General features: G+C 27.8%; 1 protein-coding gene across 1 annotated transcript in view; it reads left to right on the forward strand.

The window, feature by feature from the left end:
• The window catches only part of LOC142231428 (uncharacterized), a 263,204-nt gene that overhangs the window by 1,100 nt on the left and 238,031 nt on the right, over positions 1-24,073 (forward strand). The window lies entirely within an intron of this gene.

Consider the following 24,073-nt stretch of genomic DNA (forward strand, 5'->3'; position numbering starts at 1 on the left):
AATTTAATGACAATTTAATCAAAAACACTACAATTGAAGAAACGAATTATTATTTTATTTTAGAGGTTTATTTATTATTTTATGATCACTCACAATAGCGAGTGATCACAACTGGATGTATAAATATCCCTTGAATTATAAATGTGTCGATCTTTTAAAAAGTTTTAGATTGCATCAACAAGGCAAAATTGCTACTTCTACGAAATGCGATAACTTACCCACAATGGACTTTGATAGTATGTTGTCAAAATTTTATTCCTAGAGAAAAATTTTAATTCTAGAAAAAATTGTGTCAAAATTTTATTCCTACAGAAAGTTGTGTCAACATTTTATTCTTATAGAAAATTTTGTCAAAATTTTTTTTTCTAGAGAAAATTGTGTAAAAATTTTATTCTTATAGAAAGTTTTGTCAACATTTTATTCTTATAGAAAATTTTGTTAACATTTTATTCCTATAGAAAATTTTGACAAAGTTTTATCCTATACAAAATTATGTCTAAATTTTATTCCTATAGAAAATTTTGCCAAAATTTTATTCCTATAGAAAATTTTGCCAAAATTTTATTCCTATAAAAAATTTTGTCAAAATGTTATTCCTATAGATAGTTTTGTCAACATTTTATTCTTATAGGAAATTTTGTCAAAAATTTTTTCTAGAGAAAATAGTGTCAAAATTTTATTCCTATAGAAAATTTTGTCAAATTTGTTTTCCTAGAGAAAATTGTGTCAAAATTTTATTCCTATAGAAAATTTTGTCAAAGTTTTATTCCTATAGAAAATTTTGTCAACATTTTATTCCAAGAAAATTGTGTCAACATTTTATTCCTATAGAAAATTGTGTCAACATTTTATTCCTATAGAAAATTGTGTCAGAATTTTATTGGTTTAGAAAATTTTGTCAAAATTTTATTCCTATAGAAAATTTATTCAGAATTTTATTCCTATAGAAAATTTATTGAAAATTTTATTCCTATAGAAAATTTTGTCAAATTTTATTCCTATAGAAAATTTTGTCAAAATTTAATACCTACAATAAATTGTGAAAAAATTTTATTCCTATAGAAAATTTTGTCAAAATTTTATTCCTACCGAAAATTTTGTCAAAGTTTTATTCTTATAGAAAATTGTGTCAAAATTTTATTCCTATAGAAAATTTATTCAAAATTTTATTCGTATAGAAAATTTATTCAAAATTTTATTCCTATATAAAATTTTGTCAAAATTTTATTCCTATAGAAAATTTTGTCAAAATTTTATTCCTATAGAAAACTGTGTCAACATTTTATTCCTATAGAAAATTTTGTCAAAATTTTATTCCTAAAGAAAATTTTGCCAAAATTTTAATCCTATAGAAAATTTTGTCAAAATTTTATTCTTATAGTAAATTTTGTCAAAGTCTTATTCCTATATTCTGTCAAAAAGGTATTCCTATAGAAAATTGTGTCAAAATTTTATTGGTATAGAAAATTTTGTCAAAATTTTATTGCTATAGAAAATTTTGTTAAAATTTTATTGCTATAGAAACTTTTGTCAAAATTTTATTGCTATAGAAAATTTTGTCAAAATTTTATTCTTATAGAAAATTTTGTTACATTTTATTCCTATAGAAAATTTTGTCAAAATTTTATCCCTGGAGAAAAATTTTAATTCTAGAGAAAATGTTATCAAAATTTTATTCCTATAGAAAATTTTGTGAAAATTTTATTTTTATAGAAAATTTTGTCAAAATTTTACTCCTAGAGAAAATTGTGTCAAAATTTTATTCCTATAGAAAATTTTATCAAAATTTTATTCCTATAGAAAATTTTGTCAAAATGTTATTTCTATAGAAAATTTTGTCAAAATTTTATTTTTATAGAAAATTTTGTCAAAATTTTATTCCTATAAAAAATTTTGTCAAAATGTTATTCCTACAGAAAGCTTTGTCAACATTTTATTCTTATAAGAAATTTTATCAAATTTTTTTTCTAGAGAAAATTGTGTGTAAATTTTATTCCTATAGAAAATTTTGTCAAATTTTTTTCCTAGAAAAAGTGGTGTCAAATTTTATTTCTGCAGAAAATCGTGGCAAAAGTCATGTAGAAAATTTTGTCAAAATTTTATTCCTATAGAAAATTTTGTCAAAATTTTATTTCTATAGAATATTTTTTTCCTTGAGAAAATGTTAAAGTTTTCTTCCTAAAGAAAAATTTGTCACATTTTATTTAATATAGGAACTTTTGTCAAAATTTTATTGCTATAGAAAATTTTGTCAGAAATATTATTCCTAATGGAAATTTTGTCAAACTTGTATTCCTAAAGAAAATGTTGTAAAAATTTTTATTCCTACAAAAATTTTGACAAATTTTCATATCTACGAAAACTTTGATAAAATTAATTTCTATAGAAAATGTTGTCAAAATTGTGTTCCTATAGCAAATTTTGTCAAAATTTTGTCCCTGGAGAAAAATTTTAATTCTGGAGAAAATGTTATCAAAATTTTATTCCGAGAGAAAATTGTGTCAAAATTTTATTCCTATATTTGGTCAAAGTTTTTTTCGTATAGAAAATTGTGTCAAAATTTTATTGCTATAGAAAATTTTGTCAAAATTTTATTCCTATAGAAAATTTGGCAAAGTTTTATTCCTATAGAAAATTTTGTTAAATTTTATTCCTAAAGAAAATTTTGTCAAAATTTTATTCCTATTAAAAATTTTGTCAAAATTTTATTCTTATAGTAAATTTTGTCAAAGTCTTATTCCTATATTCTGTCAAAAAGGTATTCCTATAGAAAATTGTGTCAAAATTTTATTGGTATAGAAAATTTTGTCAAAATTTGTTCCTAAAGAAAATTTTGTCAGAATTTTATTGCTATAGAAAATTTTGTTAAAATTTTATTGCTATAGAGACTTTTGTCAACATTTTATTGCTATAGAAAATTTTGTCAAAATTTTATTCTTATAGAAAATTTTGTTACATTTTATTCCTATAGAAAATTTTGTCAAAATTTTATCCCTGGAGAAAAATTTTAATTCTAGAGAAAATGTTATCAAAATTTTATTCCTATAGAAAGTTTTGTGAAAATTTTATTTTTATAGAAAATTTTGTCAAAATTTTACTCCTAGAGAAAATTGTGTCAAAATTTTATTCATATAGAAAATTTTGTCAAAATTTTATTCCTATAGAAAATTTTGTCAAAATTTTATTTTTATAGAAAATTTTGTCAAAATTTTATTCCTATAAAAAATTTTTTCAAAATGTTATTCCTACTGAAAGCTTTGTCAACATTTTATTCTTATAAGAAATTTTATCAAATTTGTTTTTCTAGAGAAAATTGGGTCTACATTTTATTCCTATAGAAAATTTTGTCAAAATTTTTTTCCTAGAGAAAATTGTGTCAAATTTTATTTCTACGGAAAATCGTGGCAAAATTCATGTAGAAAATTTTGTCAAAATTTTATTCCTATAGAAAATTTTGTCAAAATTTTATTTCTATAGAATATTTTATTCCTTGAGAAAATGTTAAAGTTTTCTTCCTAAAGAAAAATTTGTCACATTTTATTTCCTATAGGAACTTTTGTCAAAATTTTATTGCTATAGAAAATTTTGTCCAAAAGCTTTTTCCTATAGGAAATTTTGTCAAACTTGTATTCCTAAAGAAAATTTTGTCACTTTTTATTCCTATAGGAACTTTTGTCAAAATTTTATTGCTATAGAAAATTTTGTCAAAAATCTTATTCCTACAGGAATTTTGTCAAACTTGTTTTCCTAAAGAAAATGTTGTTAAAATTTTATTCCTATAGAAAATTTTGTCAAAATTTTATTTCTATAGAAAATTTTGTCAAATTTTATTTCTATAGAAAACTTTGTCAATATATTATACCTGGGGAAAATTTTTATTCTATAGAAAATTTTGTCAAAATATTATTTCTATAGAAAATTTTGTCAAAATATTATTTCTATAGAAAATTTTGTCAAAATATTATTCCTGTGGAAATTTTTGTCAAAATTTTATTCCTATAGAAAAGTTTGGCAAATTTCTGTTCCTATAGAAAATTTTGTCAAAATTTTATTTCTTCAGAAATTTTGCCAAAATTTTATTCCTATAGAAAATTTTGCCAAAATTTTATTCTTATAGAAAATTTTGTCAAAATTTTATTCCTATAAAAAATTTTGTCAAAATGTTATTCCTATAGATAGTTTTGTAAACATTTTATTCTTATAGGAAATTTTGTAAAAAATTTTTTCTAGAGAAAATAGTGTCAAAATTTTATTCCTATAGAAAATTTTGTCAAATTTGTTTTCCTAGAGAAAATTGTGTCAAAATTTTATTCCTATAGTAGATTGTGCCAAAATTTTATCCTATGGAAAATTTTGTTAAAATTTTTTTACTATAGAAAATTTTGTCAAAATTTTATTCCTGTAGAAAATTTTGTCAAAATTTTATTGCTATAGAAAATTGTGTCAACATTTTATTCCTATAGAAAATTTTGTAAAATTTTATTCCTATAGAAAATTTTGTCAAAATTTTATTGCTATAGACAATTTTGTTAAAGGTTTGTTCCTTTCGAAATTGTGTCAACATTTTTTTCCTATAGAAAATTTTGTCAAAATTTTATTCCTAGAGAAAATGTCAAAATTTTATTCCTAAAGAATATTTTGTCAACATTTTATTCCTATAAAAAATTTTGTCAAAATTTTATTCCGAGAGAAAATTGTGTCAATATTTTATTCCTATAGAAAGTTTGGTCAAAATTTTTTCCTAGAGAAAATTGTGTCAAAATTTTATTGCTATAGAAAATTTTGTCAAAATTTTATTCCTATAGAAAACTGTGTTAAAATTTTTTCCCTTAGAAAATTTTGTTAAAAATTTTTGTCAAAATTTTATTCCTTTAGAGAATTTTGTCTAAGTTTTATTCCTATAGAAAATTTTGTCAAATTTTATTTCTATAGAAAATTTTGTGAAAATGTTATTCCTATAGAAAATTTTGTCAAATTTTATTCCTAAAGAAATTTTTGTGAAAACTTTATTCCTAAAGAAAATGTTGTCAAAGTTTTATTCTTATAGAAAATTGTACCAAAATTTTATTCCTATAGAAAATTGAGTCAAATTTTATTCCTATAGAAAATTTTCTCAACGTTTTATTCCTATAGAAAATTTTGTCAAAATTTGGTGTCAATATTTTATCCCTTAGAAAGTTTTGTTAAAATTTTATTGCTATAGAAAATTTTGTCAAAATTTTGTTCCTATAGAAAATTGTGTCAAAATTGTCTCCCTTAGAAAATTTTGTCAACATTTTATTCCTATAGAATTTTTTTTCAAAATATTGTTTCTATAGAATATTTTGCCAAAATTTTATTCCTACAAAAAATTTTGTCAATTTATAAAAGTGCATTCCTAGAAAAAATTCAGCCAAAGATTTATTTCTATAGAAAATTTTGTTAAATTTTATTCCTATAGAAAAATTTTACTCCTGTAGAAAATTTTATCAAAATGTTATTCTTTGAGAAAATTTTGTCAAGATTTTAATTCTATAGAAAATTTTGTCAAAATTCGATTCCTAGAGAAAGTTCTGCCAAAATTTTATTCCTACAGAAAAGTTTGTTAAATTTTATCCCTATAGAATATTCAATAGAATCCTTGAGAACATTTTGTCAAAATGCCAGTTCTATAGAAAATTTGTGAGGTCCTTCTAAGGTGGAGAGGAATATTTTGCAAAATTAATCAAAACCCTTAAAATTCTATCAATCTACCAAGCAGTAAAAATCTTCCATGTTTGGTAGAATTCTACCAACTGTGGCAACCGTGCTATGCAGGCGAACCAAGTTTGCCCGACTCCAGCATTTTTCATTAGTTTCAACACCGACTCCAGGTAGTAAGATGTAATCCCATTTTCACCCAAAATACAGATGATCCATCTGTCTGTTATAATCACGCAAATTTTTAATAATGAAGTTATTAGTCTTAAATTTGGCACTGATCGATTCAATTCTTGGATTTCATTTGGCTGCAATTAGAAATCAAATGTGACAAATATAGTGTGTATTGATCCATATTTTGGGACAGTCCCCACATAGGCCGATCTCCTGATTAGACTTCTTGGGTTTTCAGATACTGCAAAATTTAATTGATTTGTCTAAAATTGGAAATGTAGAAGCTTTTTAGGGCCTGTAAACACCGAAATATTTTATTCGATTTGCTTGGTAATCTAGATATATGTATTTTAGGTCCAAAATGCGATATATTAAATTTGGTTTATATCGATATATGTTTCATATAGCCCTCATATACGCTGATTTGCCTACTTAACTTCTTGAGTGAGTAGAAAGCACACTGATCATCCACATAGCCCGAAACTAGAAGCCACTTTTTCGATTTTACTTCTTGTGCTCATTTGAGTAATGGTGGCAATAATCTACAGGATTTCATAGAATTTTCCTTCCATTTAAGATTTCTCTAAAACACAAACAAACAATGTATCCTACAGCAAATTGAAAAATTCCAGGAAAATCCTCAAAAACCCCCCAAAACAAAAAATGTGGAAAAATTGATTTGCTCATATCTCATTCAAAGGACGCTAATTCTTAATCAAAATCTAAAAAGAAAAATTATGAAAGTATTTCCAAAACAAAAAATTGAAATATCGATCTATGGGGTCCCATCTCCTTTTGTCAAAATAAAGTCAAAAATATATTTCATTTATTATTTTTTCCAATTTTATTGTACAAAAATCATTGGTGACTTATGAATCGTAAAATTTTATCAATTTTTTCTGGCATAAAATAGATAAATCAATTCTTGCAGAAAAAAGCACGTTTCAAATCAAGTTGGTATCACAACGCATTCCCATCTTCAGGGAAGTTCCTAAAAGTAAAATTCAATTCCATTATCATTCTCTTATTCCACTTAAAACTGTCTTGAAGGTAGCATTAAAATGTGTGTGTGTGTGTGTTTGTTGGCAAAACGGCACCAAATACAGTCACAGGAAAATTGCTAAGCCCTCGGCTAGCTGCCTTTGGCAATGCTGTCTCGTTGCAGTAGAAGTTCCACCAGTAGATCCAAGACTTTGTTCAATTTAACAGGAAAAAAAATAGAAAATCAACGAGAAAAGCAGGACTCATTTATACAAACCCAGCAACAATGTAAATGAAGAAGACAGAATGGAAGGTAGAAAAATCAAAAAGGTAAAGTAAAAATGAAGTCAAGGATTTTAGGGGAGAAAAAAATTTGAACTAGTTGGTGATGATATACAGTTTTTTTATAAAGAACATTAGAAATAATTTGGACCAGAAAATGTCAGGGAAATGGATTCAATATAACGATCTTTCGAATGCCATGAAAAATGGTGGGAATTTTAATTTTATATTTTATGATTGTTGGTGTTTGAAGAATGAATTTAAAGATTTTCGACTAGGTAATCAATTTGCTATAGAAGTAAAATTTTGACAAAATTTTCTATAGAAATAAGAATTTCAGAAAATGTTTGATAGACGAAAGTTTTTTTCAGAAAAATTTCCATGGAATAAAATTCTCAACAAATTTTCTACAGAATGAAATTTTTAGAAAATTTTTTATAGAAATACAATTTCTACAAAATTATCTATAGAAAAAGCATATTTGATAGGATTAAAATTTTTAAAGGAAATAAAATTTTTACAGAATTTTCTATAGAAATAAAATTTTCGGAAAATGCTGTATAGATGTAAAATTTTCAGAAAATTTTCTTTAGAAAAAAAAAATTTTTATATTTTTATAGAAATTAATTTTTCAGAAAATTTTGTATAGAATTTTCCGAAAATTTTCTGTAGAAATAAAATTCTCCGAAAATTTTCTATAGAAATAAAATTTTCCGATAATTGTCAATTGAAACAGATGTCTCCGAAAATTTTCTATACAAATAAAATTTTCCGAAAATTTTCTATACAAATAAAATTTTCCGAAAATTTTCTGTAGAAATAAAATTTTCCGAAAATTGTCCATAGGAATAAGATTTTCCGAAAAATTTCTATAGAAATAAAATTTTGAGAAAATTTTCTATAGAAATAACATTTTCTATAGAAATGACATTTTCAGAAAAGTTTCTATAGTAATAAAATTTTCAGAAATTTTGTTTTGAGTTAAAATTTTTAAAAAATTATGTACAGAAATATTATTTTCGGAAAATATTTTATAGAAAAAAAAATTGCCGAAAATTGTCTATAGAAATAAATTTTCCCAGAATTTTCTATAGAAATAACATTTTGAGAAAATTTTCTATAGAAATAACATTTTCAGAAAAGTTTCTATAGTAATAACATTTTCAGAATTTTTTTTTTTGATTAACATTTTTAGAAAATTTTGTACAGAAATAATATTTTCGAAAAATATTTTATGGAAATAAAAATTCCAGAAAATTTTCTATGGAATAAACATTTCAGAAAACTAAGAAGCAGAACATTTTCTATAGCAAAACAAAAATTCAAAAATTTTGCTATAGATATAACATTTTCAATAGAAATAAAATTCTCTGAAAATTTTCTATAGAAATAAAATTTTCCGAAAATTTTCTATAGAACTAAAATTCTCCGAAAATTTTCTATAGAAATAATTTTTTCCGAAAATTTTCTATAGAAATAAAATTTTCCGATAATTTTCTATAGAAATAAAATTTTCCTATAATTTTCTATAGAAATAAAATTCTCCGAAAATTTTCTATAGAAATAAAATTTTTTCCGAAAATTGTCTATAAAATAAATTCTCCGAAATTTTTTTGTAGAAATAAGATTTTCCGAAAATTTTCTATAGAAATAAAATTCTACGAATATTTTCTATAGAAATAAAAATTTCCGAAAATTTTCTGTAGAAATAAAATTTTCCGAAAATTTTCTATAAAATAAATTCTCCGAAAATTTTCTGTAGAAATAAGATTTTCCGATAATTTTCTATAGAAATAAAATTTTGAGAAAATTTTCTATAGAAATAAAATTTTGAGAAAATTCCCTATAAAAATAAAATTTTCAGAAAATTCCTTATATAAATTCGATTTTCAGAAAATTTTCTGTAGAAATAAGATCTGCAGAAAAGCGTCTATGCCCAGCAAAATAAAGCGTCGCCAAAAAAGTAATGGAAATGTTCCTTTTGGATCCGGAAGTGGTGCAAAATTGACGCAGAAGCGATGAATTTAACATGGGCTTGTCATATGACGGATGTCCCCCATTTCAACAGCCGTTGCACTGAATTTGCATCACTTCTTTAGGTGTGATCCGAATTCAATGTTTTTTTTCTGTGATATTTTTTCAAATAAATAAAGTTTAAAATTTTTTATGATTTTTAATGTATTCTAACGCTTGTCTGGAACGTTTGACATCAATTATTTTCAAAAGCGTGCAAGTTTTCCAGAATGGATTTAAACATTTTTTTCTGCATAACTTAAATAATTTGTATCATTTTATTAATTCTTAATGTGTTTTTAACCTATTTGAAACAAAAAAAAATTAAATTTCCCATTAAAAATATGAAAAAGTGAGTTATAAAAAATTGACTCAAATGAACTTCCTGTGCAGTTGAAATAAAGAACATCTTTGAGCGAACATTTTTGGAAGTGCTTTTAAAGTTGTGCCTTTAGAAGAACTTCCAAATTTTTTTAGCTGGGATGTTCTACAGAAATAAAATTTTCCGAAAATTTTCTATAGAAATACAATTTTCTATAAAAATAAATTTCAGAAAAAAACCCAAAAAAAATAATTTTCAGAAAATTCCTTATAGAAATTCGATTTTCAGAAAATTTTCTATAGAAATAAGATATGCAGAAAAGTGTCTATAGATATAAACTTTTCGTAGAAAAAAAAAATGAAAATAAAATTGTTAGCAAAAATTGTCTATAAAAATAAAATTTTGACCAAATTTTTATATAAATAAAATTGTGAATAAGTTTTCTAAAATGTAAAATTTGAGAAATGAAATATTCTACAGGAATAAAATTTTTAGAAAGTATGTCTATTGGTATAAAAGCTTCAATAGAAATAATACTTTCAGAAAATTTTCCATAGAAATAAAATTATTACAAAAATTTTGTAAAGAAATAAAATTTTTAGAAATAAAATTCTTAGAAAATTTTCTATAGAAATAAACTTTTCAAACATTTTTTTTTATAGAAATAAAATTTTCAAAAAATTTTCTAAGATATAAAATTTTCAGAATTTTTTCTACAGAAATCAAATATAGAAATAACATTTACAGAAAATTTTCAATAGAAATAAAACATTCTAGAAGAATTAAATTTTCAGAAAAATTTCTATAGGAGTGTAAACTCAAACGTAGTGGCGAGCAAATCACAACAAGATCTCTTATTAAAAATGTAATTTCCCTGAAGACGGCCAACGATGCTATTCGAAATATAGGAACGATTTGAAAATAAAACGCTATAAAAACTAAAATGTTATTTGTTTTATTACAGCATGACCTTAAACTTTATAATATCTGCAAATTATATCAAAAAGGTCAACTGTACAACAGCTATAAAATACATTTTATTTATGAATTGAATTTGGTTAATTAAAATTGAAATGTAGTATAAAAAAACTTCTACTAATTCGTGTTAACCGAAATCTACTTTAAGTCAATTTTTTACAAAACGTACAGTCAGCAACAAAAAAAAAGTTGTACACCAAAGTGACATAAATTGTGAAACGATATGGAAAATATAAAGTAAATATTTATATATTATACCTTACATTAAAGCTTGAGCTTTAATTTAAGGTATAATAAATAAATATTTACTTTATAGTTTCCATATCGTTTCACAATTTATGTCACATTGGTGTACAACTTTTTTCTTTGCTGACTGTATTTCATTGCCTATAAATAGGCTATGCTATGGACTCTATGAAAGTAAAGTTCTTCTTCTTGTTTACCCAGAAATTCACCCACAGTAATGTTCCAAGAATAAAGTTAAATACTCACCTGTAACTTTAAGAGCTTCATTGCTGGCTCAATGATGCAACAATGACAACGAAAGAACTCCGAGTGCCACTATGCCAACTCAGAGATGTGTAGTGGTGGTAGTGGTGTTGATGTTCGCAGTCAGCTTAATATCATGCATCAAACATTCAACATCAGCGTCAAGTATTAGACCTACTGAGACTTTTGTACGTACATAGTGGCCTGCTCATTGCACTTCAATGGAAAATGAAATGAAAAGCGTGTCAAGTGTTATTGTGTGACGTTGATACGCAGCTACTACTGGCTTTAGATAGAAGGATGTATGGATGTAAAGAATGATGTATAGATGGATGGATGGATGTTTGAATGACTGAGTTTGGGGGGGTTGAGTGGATTCTCCTCGTTCGACTCAAGAGCTCAGTATAGCACCACTCCTCCCTACGGCAGTGTTGTATCTCTTTTTCTCTTCTTTCGACTCGACTCTCTAGACTAATGCTTTGTTGTTCTTCTTCTTCACCTTTGCTCTTTGCCCTCATGGGTGTTTTTTTTTTTGCTTTATTTTATTTGTGCTTCCTTTTGTTTGGCTTTTTTGTGCTAAAGGAAAATTAAGTTTTGTCATTTCAGCATTAGTTAGCTAAAGTTCTTGTTTGTAGCGTAGCCTATTCTTAATGTGGCATCCAGAAAATAAGGCCAAGATAAAATGAAAGCGGGTACTTCTCACTGGTTCTGTTTTTTGGGAGGTAACGTTGACAAGCTACATTTCATGTTTGAGGACTAAAATACCGTATTAAGATGAAGAATATTTTAAGTTTATTTGATCCAGTTTTTTTTTTGTTGGGAGAAATTTAACAGAAGTGAAAGGGAATAAATGTAAATATTGTTAAAATGATTTTTGTGAAGTAGAACAAGTTGGATAGGGGCTTGTAAAGAGAATCAAATAGTCGATTTTTTTGAATGTGGAAAAGTTAACCTTTCGATCTTTCAATTTTCTATAAATTTGAAAAAGACTGTTGGCTTTTCAACTTTTGTTTGAATTTTTATACACGCACAGAAAAACCATGTTTGGACATGGTTGCCGCATCCATTTAATGCTTACCTAGAGCATGTAATTGTCGCGAAAACCATGTATTTTGTCTTTGTAAAAATAGTTTTCGAGCGGAGAAAAATATATGGTGGCAATAAGCATTTGAATGGTTCTCGAATACCGCAAACATGTTCTATCATTTAAATGATAGAATTTGAGACCATTAAATGGTCGGGAAAATCATGTACCTGACCATTAATTTTTTTTACTTTTTTACAGGGAAAAAAGTATTTTTATAGGTTAAGTATAGATATGTTTAGAACCATTACATGGCCATAAAGACCATTTACATTTTTTTCGCGACCATTTAATTTTTTAACTTTTTGCAGCGAAAAGAATTTTATAAAAACAGCAGGTACACACGATTTTTTCATTTTGCGCGTCAGTCGTGTGTTGATTGTTTCTTGGAATGGACGGATAATACGGAATTACTGTATTTTGTGTTAATTTATTTATTCAGAAATGGCACGTGGTTTTATGTGAACACAAAAAAGGAAAGTGTAATTGAAAAAATGTACCTGTTTTTTGTTCTGCATTTTGCTATATGGATCATTTATTTTTATTTGCAGTTACATGATGTCTGCGTTTGTACATTTTATGGGCACGATGTAAATATGGAATAATTACTTATTGTTGAAATTGAAAAAAAAGAGTGTGTAAAAATATATGGCGTTTGCTTGGACGGCATTATAAATACAAATAAACAATGAATTAGTTTATAAATAAATAAAAACAAAAAAAAAAAAAACATTTTAGATGAGGACAATTATATATTTTTTTGAACCATGTTCACTGAGCCAACATGGTTACAGGTTAAAATGTTACATGGTCGCCGCAAAAATAGCTCCTATCATATTATTTTGCTCTTCGAATATGATTGTGACAATCATGTTTCTTCTCTGCGTGTACCCACTGCAATTCAATTGTGATGCGGGCAGGGATCCGGAGCGGAGCGGAGCGGAGCAAGCCCTTTTTTTGCCGGAGCGGGAGCGGAGCGGGAGCGGCATTTCTAAAATCCGGAGCGGAGCGGGAGCGGAGCGGTTTCCAAATGAAAAACCGCTCCGCTCCGAATAAAATATTACTTGAATGAAATGTGTAACTTTGAAATTACTTAGTACTTAGCGTAGTGTGAGTAAACGTTTAAAATGTACGATATGTATTTTTGTACGTACGTACATTGGGGAAAACACAAAGTGTTTTTTTAGTAATTGTTTTCAAAAACGGCAAATGTCAAAATATATCTCTAGTATGTGTTGTAAAAGTAACAACAGTACTTTCGATCAATTTCATCCCGTATTACTACAAAGATGTTTGTAATGAACGCCAAATAAATGCAATTAAACGATCTTATTTATATTTAATTTTTAGTTTTCTACACTGAAAAAAATATTGTCGTGAAGTCAAAGATTTCATGTCCTTAGAATAAGAATACAAATTTTGCTTAACAAGGAAGACGCATTTCTCTAAAATAAAGTTTTTTTCCTTGTCCAAAAGTCAATAAACTTTTGAATGAAGTTGTAATGTCCTTATAATAAAGTGATTTTACTTAAAAATGTGTATCATAACATGAAAGATAAAATTTTTGAGGTAAGGTCAACGTGACTTTAATAATTAAGAAAAATTCTTTAAAATTAATAAAATTGTATTTAAATTTGTTTCCTTTTTTGCATCTTGCCTACAAAGCAAAAAATCGTTAAAAAATAAGACAAGTTTTTCAACACTTTATATTAAAGACGCTTGTTACTTGAAACATAGCATAATTTCTACTGGAAGTCGAGTCTTAATATGGAAAATAAAATTGTCGTTAACTCGTTTTTAAAGGATTTTGATAACAACTGACGAAAAAAATCTAAAAAAATTAAAAATTAGCATTTGCTTCCTAGAAGCAAGTACATAACCCCCAAATTTAAAAGAGAATTGCGTCTTTAAAGTATCCTTACTTGTATTCTCCGCTTCTTTGGCTCGGAATTAATACCCAAACTGTTAAAGTAAAGACAAAATCTTTGGAACCGGGCATGCGTTTTTTCAGTGTAAGGACATTCATATTTGCTTTACTATTGTACTATACCCTAGCATTCTCTTATTTCTGATATTAGTTCTCGAAAATTTAATTAAAATTATGGATAGTTTCAATTTTGGTTGAAAAATGTGCGCATATACATTTATTTTAATTTTTTCTCACATTGAAAACTAATGACTTGATTTTATTATTGCATGTTATCTACTTTTTTGAGAATGAACATTTCTTAAAAACGCTGTTTGAAAATGTATTTTTACAATAAAGTGGAAAAAAGCGAAATTAGGTAACACTAGATCTGAGTAAGAATATTCGTAGGTATACCACGGACTGATTTCGATGGAGGTTGTTGCAAACATACACTGAAAAAAAGCATACCCGGTTCCAAAGATTTTGTCTTTACTTTAAAAAATTTGGTATTGATTCCGAGCCAAAGAAGCGGAGAATACAAGCAAGGACACTTTTAAAACACAATTCTCTCTTAAATTTAGGTTTTGTGTACTTGCTTCTAGGAAGCAAATTTTAATTTTTCGCTTTCTCAGCTTTTTTTCTTCATATGCTATCAAAGTCCTTTAAAAACGAGTTAACGGCAACTTTATTTTCCAAATTAGGACTCGACTTCCAGTAGAAATTATGCTATGTTTGAAGTAAAAAACTTCTTTAAAATAAAGTTTTGAAAAACATGTCCTATATTTGAACGATTTTTTTGCTTTGTAGTCAATATGCAAAAAGACAACAAATTTAAAGACAATTTCATTAAATTTAAAGAATTTTTCTGAATTATTAAAGTCAAATTGACCTTAGCCTATAAATTTTTTGTTTCATGTTAAGATACCCATTTTTAAGTCAAATCATCAAATATTACAAAACCTTTTCTCTACGTCTGTTGCAAAACAAAAAAAAAACTTTCGGAGAGTAGTTACTTCTACTCTGTGTATAGACTTTCAATTCCAATCAGCGTTGCCGTTTTGGTCCGATCGGACCAAAATTGGTCCAAAAGATTTCTAATTTTTAAATTTGGTCCATTTTCATAAATTTGGTTTCTATCACATATTAAATAGTAGATGGTGCACCGCAAAGAATATTGTCGGGAGGCCAAATATTTCACATGCTTAAAATACGAATACGAATTTTGCTTAGAATAGAAGACGTATTTCTCTGATATAAAGTTTTTTCCTTGTCTAAAAGTCTCTAAACTTTTCAATGAAGTCAGTTTGTCCTTATAGCTAAGTGATTCGACATAAAAATGTGTATCCTAACATGAATGAAAATTTCGTTTTAATGAAGTCAAAATGGATTTAATATTTCTGAAAAAAATCTTCAAAATTAATAAAATGTTTCAACACATTGTTTTAAAGTCATTATACCCTAAACCACATAGTGGTTAGGGTATAATAAGTTTGATCTGCCAAAAAATGTGCCTACAAGAAATATTGATTTTAGACCCCATAAAATATATACCGATCGACTCAGAATCACCTCCTGAGTCGATCTAGCGCTTGGTGTCCGTCCGTCTGTCCATGTATTTGTTGTTCACAGGATTCCGGTGGCAATTATTAACCGATTTTGATGAAATTTGGTACAGGGAGTTTTTGGGCACAACGACGAACACTATTGAATTTGGAAGAAATCGGATCAAATTTAGATATAGCTCCCATATATATGTATCGCCCGATTTCGACAAATGGGGTCACGCTGTGCTTTTTTTCAAACGGATCGTCGCCAAATTTGGCAAAAGGTAATCTTTTTCATCGCCCTTCAAGTCTGCAAAATTTCATCCAAATCGGTTCAGATTTAGATATAGCTCTCATATATATGTACCGCCCGATTTTTCTCGAAGAGGAGCGGAGCGGAGCGGAGCGGAGCGTGGAGCGGAGCGGAGCGATTTTTTTTTTCTCGGAGCGGAGCGAGGAGCGGAGCGATTTTTTTTTCTCCGGAGCGGGAGCGGAGCGGAGCGAAAAAAACGGACCGCTCCGGATCCCTGGATGCGGGTATATAAGTTAGTTTAGGTTGTAGAGGGTGACACCAATTTTTGAAATTGAACTGATGTGCACTTAGACCCAGAGATGGTCTGTATCAAACTTTTTTAGGTTTGCGACTGTCGCAAAGTTGTAAACATCGTAAACGTTACATACGCGTCGTAAATGTAAAAAAAGTAACAAAAGTCGCAAACTGAAAATACTTTAGTCGCGTCAGCTAGGCAGCGAATTCGATGATATCCAAGACGATGGTACACACAGAAAACAAATTTGTTGGGACAACCAATTCTTTTGCCAACCGAATTATTTGGTTGCATCTACTATCATAATAAAACCGACATAATTGGTTGTGATAACCAATAGACAATTATATTGGTAATCACAACCAATAGAATTTCATTCGCTAGTTGGCGTAACTACCTGAGAATTTAACGGAACAACCAATATTTTGCTATCGGTACCATTTGTGAAATAAGAATAACGAACAAATTTCAGTTTAGTTTATTTTTATTTGAATAAAGATATACGTGTAACCATTGGAAATATTAAATATACGACAAATTAATAGTACATGGTACTATACCACAGAAAGGCAGCCACTCAGGAATGTCAACGCCATGGACGTGCAAAGCTGCAAAAAATAACAAATAATTATTGCAAATATGCACTTTAATTTTAGTTGTACCTATCTCAAAAGTTGTGTTCACGCAGCATACCATGTCAGGTTTTCATCATATTTGAGTAGATATCTCTTGATATATAGCATCTATATAAAATTGGAGAAAAATTAAAAAAACTGTCGTGAGAAGTAAAAATATAATTTCATATTTATACTTACTTGTCTCTTGAGAATGCAACTGCAGAATTAGAAACAAGCTTATAATTCACATCGCACATCATCACTTGAGTTAAATTAAACATTGGCTTAAATAAACTTTATTCTATAAAAATTCTCAATAACGAAACAATAAAACTTATTTGTTGTCTAAATATTAGTAGTCCATAGCAACCATTTCACTTTATAACTATCAAATCGGTAAGCCCAACCAATTATTTGCTAGACTGACTTTCAATCAGGTTTGGTGATAGATTGGAAAAATAAATCAGTTACCACAACAGGGAGGAATAAATAGAAATGGTTGCTTACTTCAATTTATAAATAACGACCAATATTTGGTTGTGTGTACCAACTTTTGGTCACACTGCTATTTTATTGGTTATATAAAGCATCAAATAATAGAAATTACTAACAATTATTCCACACAATTAAAAATTGTGGGTCTCCACTATCAAATTGTTGTCGTACTCGAATTCCAACCAATCATTTCTATGGGTGTATGTGCGAAGAAGTTTCAATTCTTAGGAATGTTCACAATTTTCGGTTTTAGTCCCCACATGTTCCCTATTGCCTTTTGCACGAGTACAGGGTAAAGGGTGATACGGTCAAAATTTGGTCAAGGGAAAACGCGTGTAAATCGGTGAAATCGTTTATTTAAAAAATCAAATTAAATTTCTTTTTCAAGTTCAATTAGTATAAAATTCAGGAAAAATATTCAGTTAGGCTTTCGCTTTTCCAAATCCGAATTGCCGGGCCTCACGCTTGACACCTGCCATCAGATTTTGTACAGCCACCTTGTCCACCTTCTTCGCCGCAGAAAGCCAGTTTGCCTTGAACTGCTGCTCGTCCTTAGCAGTTTTTTGGTCTTCTTTAGGTTCCGCTTGACAATAGCCCACTATTCCTCAATTGGGCGGAGCTCTGGCGTGTTGGGAGGGTTCTTGTCCTTGGGAACCCCGTGCACGTTGTTGGTGGCGTACCACTCCATGGCCTTTTTACCGTAATGGCAAGATGCCAAATCCGGCCAAAACAGTACGGAACAACCGTGTTTCTTCAGGAAAGGCAGCAGACGTTTATTCAAACACTCTTTCACGTAAATTTCTTGGTTGACAGTCCCGGAAGCTATGAAGATGCTGCTTTTCAAGCCACAGGTATAGATGACTTGCCAAACCAGATATTTCTGTGCGAACTTTGACAGTTTTATGTGCTTGAAAATATCTGCTACCTTTCCCCTTCCTTTTGCCGTATAAAACTCCTGTCCCGGAAGCTGCTTGTAGTCGACTTTGACGTAGGTTTCGTCGTCCATTACCACGCAGTCAAACTTCGTCAGCATCGTCGTGTACAGCCTCCGGGATCGCACTTTGGCCGTCGTATTTTGTTTATCATCGCGATTTGGAGTCACTACCTTCTTGTAAGTCGATAGTCCGGCTCGTTTTTTGTCTCGATGCACGGTTGTAGACGATACACCCAGCTTTTTTGCGGCATCTCGGAGAGAGAGATTAGGATTTCGCTTGAAACTACCGGCAACTCTCTTTGTCGTCTCAGCGGCTTCCGGTTTTCGATTTCCCCCCGATCCAGACTTCTTGGTTGTCGACAAACGTTCCCCAAACACTTTAATTACATTTGTAATGGTTGATTTGGCAACTTTTAGCGATTTTGCCAGCTTTGCGTGCGAGTAGCTCGGATTATGGCGATGCGCGAGCAAAATTTTGATACGCTGCTCTTCTTGCTTGGACGGCATTTTGACAACTGAAGAGTGAATTCCAAAATCAAAATAAGGGCAACATTCTACACACACACACCTTCAAAATGAGGGGTGTTTAGGTTTTTTAAATGCAAAATTGAAAGAAATACGTCAAGTTTATATTGACCAAATTTTGACCGTATCACCCTTTAACCGTGGATTTTCTCGTCCTTTCTTAGATTTAAGTTCAGTCTCCTGTCCAATATAACCCCAAGGTATTTTGCACACTCACCAACGGGAATTTCGATACCACCTAAGAAAATAGGCTTGACCATGGGAAAAACTTTCACAAATTTCTGCAGAAACTCACAGCGAATGTTGTCAAACTAAATTAAAAAATGTTCAGGATTTCTTCTATTCAAAATTTGATAATCTACAGTAGGTTTACGGCTTTTGCGACATACGTATTATACCGTCGCAAATGTATGTCGCAAAAGTCACAGTTTGTGACAGGCCAACCCTGCTTAGACCACTGTAGGTCCATTGTGATTCCTCGAGGTTATTTTCTCATATTCTTCTTTGTGAGTTGGTCTTCTTTAACCTTATTCATACCAAACAATGACTTTGCATCACTTTCGAAATTAAAAGTTGCATATTTGACTGCAAAAACTTATTACATTAAAATGATACGAAAAGCGTATTTTGCTGGATTTCTAAAACATGTCCCAATGTAAAGGTCAAAGTCTTTGGATTAAATTAGTTTTCATAGAAAGATCCCAGTATCCGACCATCAAGTAAATTTCAAAGAAACTGTATGCTATTATTTTAAAATTTTTTAACTTAAATTTTAAACCATTTCCAGACCATTCAGATACCATTAAAACTAATGACATAGTTTGTAAACCAACGACCTTGAAGTCTTGGGCAATGCCAAACGAATAAAATGAATTTAATAAATTAAAGATATTATCGAAGCAGTAAAATTGAAGTATACTTATTGTCCTTCTCGTAACATCAAGTTATCTTAAATGTTGTCCTGTGTTCTTTGTTTTCAAGAGCTTAAAGTATTTCTAAGAATTGTCAATGACGTTTTAGCTTTTTTACTGTTAGAATCCAAATAATTTATGTTTCGCTTGTTGCAAGCTATGTTAACAAAAGTGCCTACATTTGTCTAAGTTGAATGATTTTATTTTTTGTTCGTCATAACAATGAATCTTTTATTGTCTCTTCTCACTAGCATATACACACAAACACACACGAATATAAGCTTAAATTCCTATTTAGGGGACCCTTGAAGATGACAAATCAAAAAGAAACAAAAAAAAAAATTACCTTCATTTCACATACAAAGAAAAGCCGGCCTTAAAATTACAGAGAGGGAGAGAGAGAGAGAGAGCTGTGAAATATGAATGAAAGAAAATAACAAAGCATCAAATAGAACCGGTAGCATCATCAACCAAGAAATAATAAAAATAGTACTGTTATAATAGTTGGTTTTTTCACTCTCAATCTCTCATTCTCACTCACTCGCAAGTTCTGTGTCAATAGTCCATGAATATTTAGCCATGCACATACATAACCCCCCTTACACACATTTGAGCTCTAACAAACACCCACCACTTTAAAATGCTCCCCCCCCATTGTATGAATGCATGAGAATACTCTTACTAAAGAGGCCAAAGGGACAATAGACGCAATAACAATAACAACAACAAATAGCTGCAAACATTGAAAGTGTTATTAACATAATGTCTCAAAGGCCATTTTTGAAGCCAAACTAAAATTAAAAAAAAAAATAAAATAAACCAACGAACGTAGTTTTTCTTTTTGTTATGTATGTTGTTTGTTTCTCTTAGGTTTTATTTTTATTTGCAGAACTCCCACGTCATGCATGTAATGAACACCTTGAATTGTATTTGAATATATGAATTATGAAATTTTAGAATATTATCAAAACAATGATTATATGACCATTTGTGAATTTTTTCATGAACGCGGAAATACTAGGGTAGTATTTCGGTAGAAGGAAATGAGAATGAGATTAAGTCGGTATTAGGTGATTTTATAGGCGATATGAATATGGGCTCCATGAACATTTACCCCAAAACCTTAATGAAGTATGACCCCAAACAATTGTATGGAAAATAACAACACCAATTTCATATGTTTTTTGGGGAATAACCTCATTTTGGTTTTGGGACCTGCTTACATTATGAAAATAAACCTCAAAATTTAAAATGAAAATAAACCCCAAATTTCTTTTTTGGAATTGTGCTTCGTTTTCAAGTGGGTCTGTTTTCACATTCTGGGATGTGAAAAAGGTGGCAACTGTATACACTTTTGTTGTTCTGAATAGCCTTGTATCGCATTAGATTGGGTTTAAGATTTTCTCCTATGGACACAGTACAAAGTGGGATAACGCGATTCCAAAGACATTCGAATTACACTAGTTTACACTGAAAATGTACATTTGATAAAAGGTGTGTTTTCTTATGTATTTTGATCTGCTGTATTCGAAAAAAAATTTCAAAAATTTTTTAAGGAACAGTTTTTGAAATATCTCGTTATTTTTAGTTTTTAGCTTTTTTCAATAAACAAATTATGTCTCGAGTTAGAAATGTGTCATTTTTTTATTTTTATTTCGAATTCAGCAGATCAAAATACATAAGAAAAGTCACTTCTCATCAAATGTAAATGACAAAAAAAAAAATTGTAAAGTAGTGTTATTAAAGCCAAATTGATCTTAGTCAAAAAAATTTTCTTTCATGGAATAATAGCCATTTTTAAGTCGAATAACAATGATTTCTTGACCAAAAGGCCTATTAAAAAACTTCAAAAAAATTCGTTGAATTAACCAATTTGAATAAAATGGAGAAGTAAAATTTTCTATAGAAATGACATTTTGACAAATTTTTCTGTAGGAATAAAATTTTGACAAAGTTTTCTATAGAAATAAAATTTTGACAGAATTGTCTATAGAAATAAAATTTTGACAAAATTGTCTGCTGAAATAAAATTGTGACAAAATTTTCTACAGAAATGACATTTCGACAAATTTTTCTATAGAAATAAAGTTTTGACAAAATTTTCTATAGAAATAAAATTTGGTTAAATGTTGGTTAAGCTACACTTGTAGTTTAGTCAATGCATGGCTTTAAGCTGAGATCAAAAAAAAAAAACAACAATAACGATTGAAGAGAAGCCAACAATAACAAAGATAGAGGAAGCACGCTCAAAAACAAACCCAGCCAAATACATACAAATCGATGATTTGAGTTTGGCAAAGGAAAAGAGATATACTGACAAATTTGTTTAGGCAGTAGCCGACTATCAAACCCTTTTTCGGGAGGTTCAAGTGTAGTTCACGATGGGTTGAGTGAATTACCCGAATTTATTCTGATAATTGGTTGATAGTTTTGCTGCAAGTAGAGGATGCTGATGAGGAATGTGGTAATTCCGAAACAGCTGTACATCCAACCATCTTGCAGTCTATAGGGCTTTGCCCAAATAAATTTGACAAGCATACTTTTCCTCTGTTGGTTAAGCTACACTTGTAGTTTAGTCAATGCATGGCTTTAAGCTGAGATAAAAAAAAAAAACAAGAAATAAAATTTTGACAAAATTTTCTATAGAAATAAAATTTTGACAAAATTTTCTATGGAGAAAAAATTTTGACAACATTTTCTATAGAAATAAAATTTTGGCAAAATTTTCTATAGAAATAAAATTTTGACAAAATTTTCTATAGAAATAAAATTTTGACAAAATTTTCTATAGAAATAAAATTTTGAGTAAATTTTCTATAGAAATAAAGTTTTGCAAAATTGTCTATAGAAATAAAATTTTAAGTAAATTTTTTATAGAAATAAAGTTTTGCCAAAATTTTCTATAGAAATATTTTATATTAAACTTTCTTTTTAAAATTTTGACAAAATTTTCTATAGCATTAAAATTTTGACAAAATTTTCTATAGAAAAAAATTTTGACAAAATTGTCTATAGAAATAAATTTTTGATAAAATTGTCTATTGAAATAAAATTTTGACAAAATTTTCTACAGAAATAAAATTTTGACAAAATTTACTATAGAATTAAAATTTTGCAAATTTTCTATAGAAATAAGATTTTAATAAAAATTTCAATAGAAATAAAACTTTGACAAAATTCCAAAGAAACAAAATTTTGAAAAAAAAATTCTTTAGAAATAAAATTTTGACAAAACTTTCTACAGAAATAAAATTTTGACAAAATTTTCTATACAAATACAATTTTGACAAAATTTTCTATAGAAAAAAATTTAACAAAATTGTCTATTGAAATAAAATTTGCAAACTTTTCTATAAAAATTTGGCAAAAATGTTTATAGAAATAAAATTTTGAGAAAATTTTTTATATTAATCTTTCTAATTAAAATTTTTGACAAAATTTTCTAAAGAAATAAAATTTTGACAAAATTTTCCATAGGAAAAAAATTTGCGAAAATTACAATTTTGAAAAATTTTTCTATAGAAATAAAGTTTTGACAAAATTTTCTATAGAAATATAATTTTGACAAAATTTTCTATAGAAATAAAATTTTGACAAAATTTTCTATAGAAATAAAATTTTGACAAAATTTTCTATAGAAATAAAATTTTGACAAAATTTTCTATAGAAATAAATTTTTGACAAAATTTTCTATAGAAATAAAATTTTCACAAAATTTTCTATAGAAATAAAATTTTCACAAAATTTTCTATAGAAATAAAATTTTCACAAAATTTTCAATAGAAATAAAATTTTGCGAAAATTATCAATAGAAATAAAGTTTTGACACAATTTTCTGCAGAAATAAAATTTTGACAAAATTTTCTATAGAAATAAAATTTTGCGAAAATTTTCTATAAAAATAAAATTTTAATAAAATTTTCTGTAGAACTAAAATTTTCTATAGAAATGACATTTTGAGAAATTTTTCTGTAGGAATAAGATTTTCTATAGAAATGACATTTTGAGAAATTTTTCTGTAGGAACAAAATTTTGACAAAGTTTTCTATAGAAATAAAATTTTGACAGAATTGTCTATAGAAATAAAATTTTGACAAAATTTTCTATAGAAATGACATTTTGACAAATTTTGCTATAGAAATAAAGTTTTGACATAATATTCTATAGAAATAGAATTTTGACAAAATTTTCTATAGCAATAGAATTTTGACAAAATTTTCTATAGAAATAAAATTTTGACAAAATTTTCTATAGAAATAAAATTTTGAATAAATTTCCTATAGAAATAAAATTTTGACTAAATTTTCTATAGAAATACAATTTTGACTAAATTTTCTATAGAAATAAAATTTTGACTAAATTTTCTATAGAAATAATTTTTTGACATAATTTTCTATAGAAATATAATTTTGTTGTTGTTTTTTTATTTCAGCTTAAAACCATACATTGACTAAACTACAAGAGTAGCTTAACCAACAGAGGAAAAGAATGTTTGTCAAATTTATTTGGGCAAAGCCCTATAGACTGCAAGATGGTTGGATGGACGCACGTTTCGGAATTACCACATTCCTCATCAGCATCCTCTACT

This window comes from Haematobia irritans, chromosome 3 (genome assembly GCF_050003625.1).
Source record: "Haematobia irritans isolate KBUSLIRL chromosome 3, ASM5000362v1, whole genome shotgun sequence".
NCBI lineage: Eukaryota > Metazoa > Arthropoda > Insecta > Diptera > Muscidae > Haematobia > Haematobia irritans.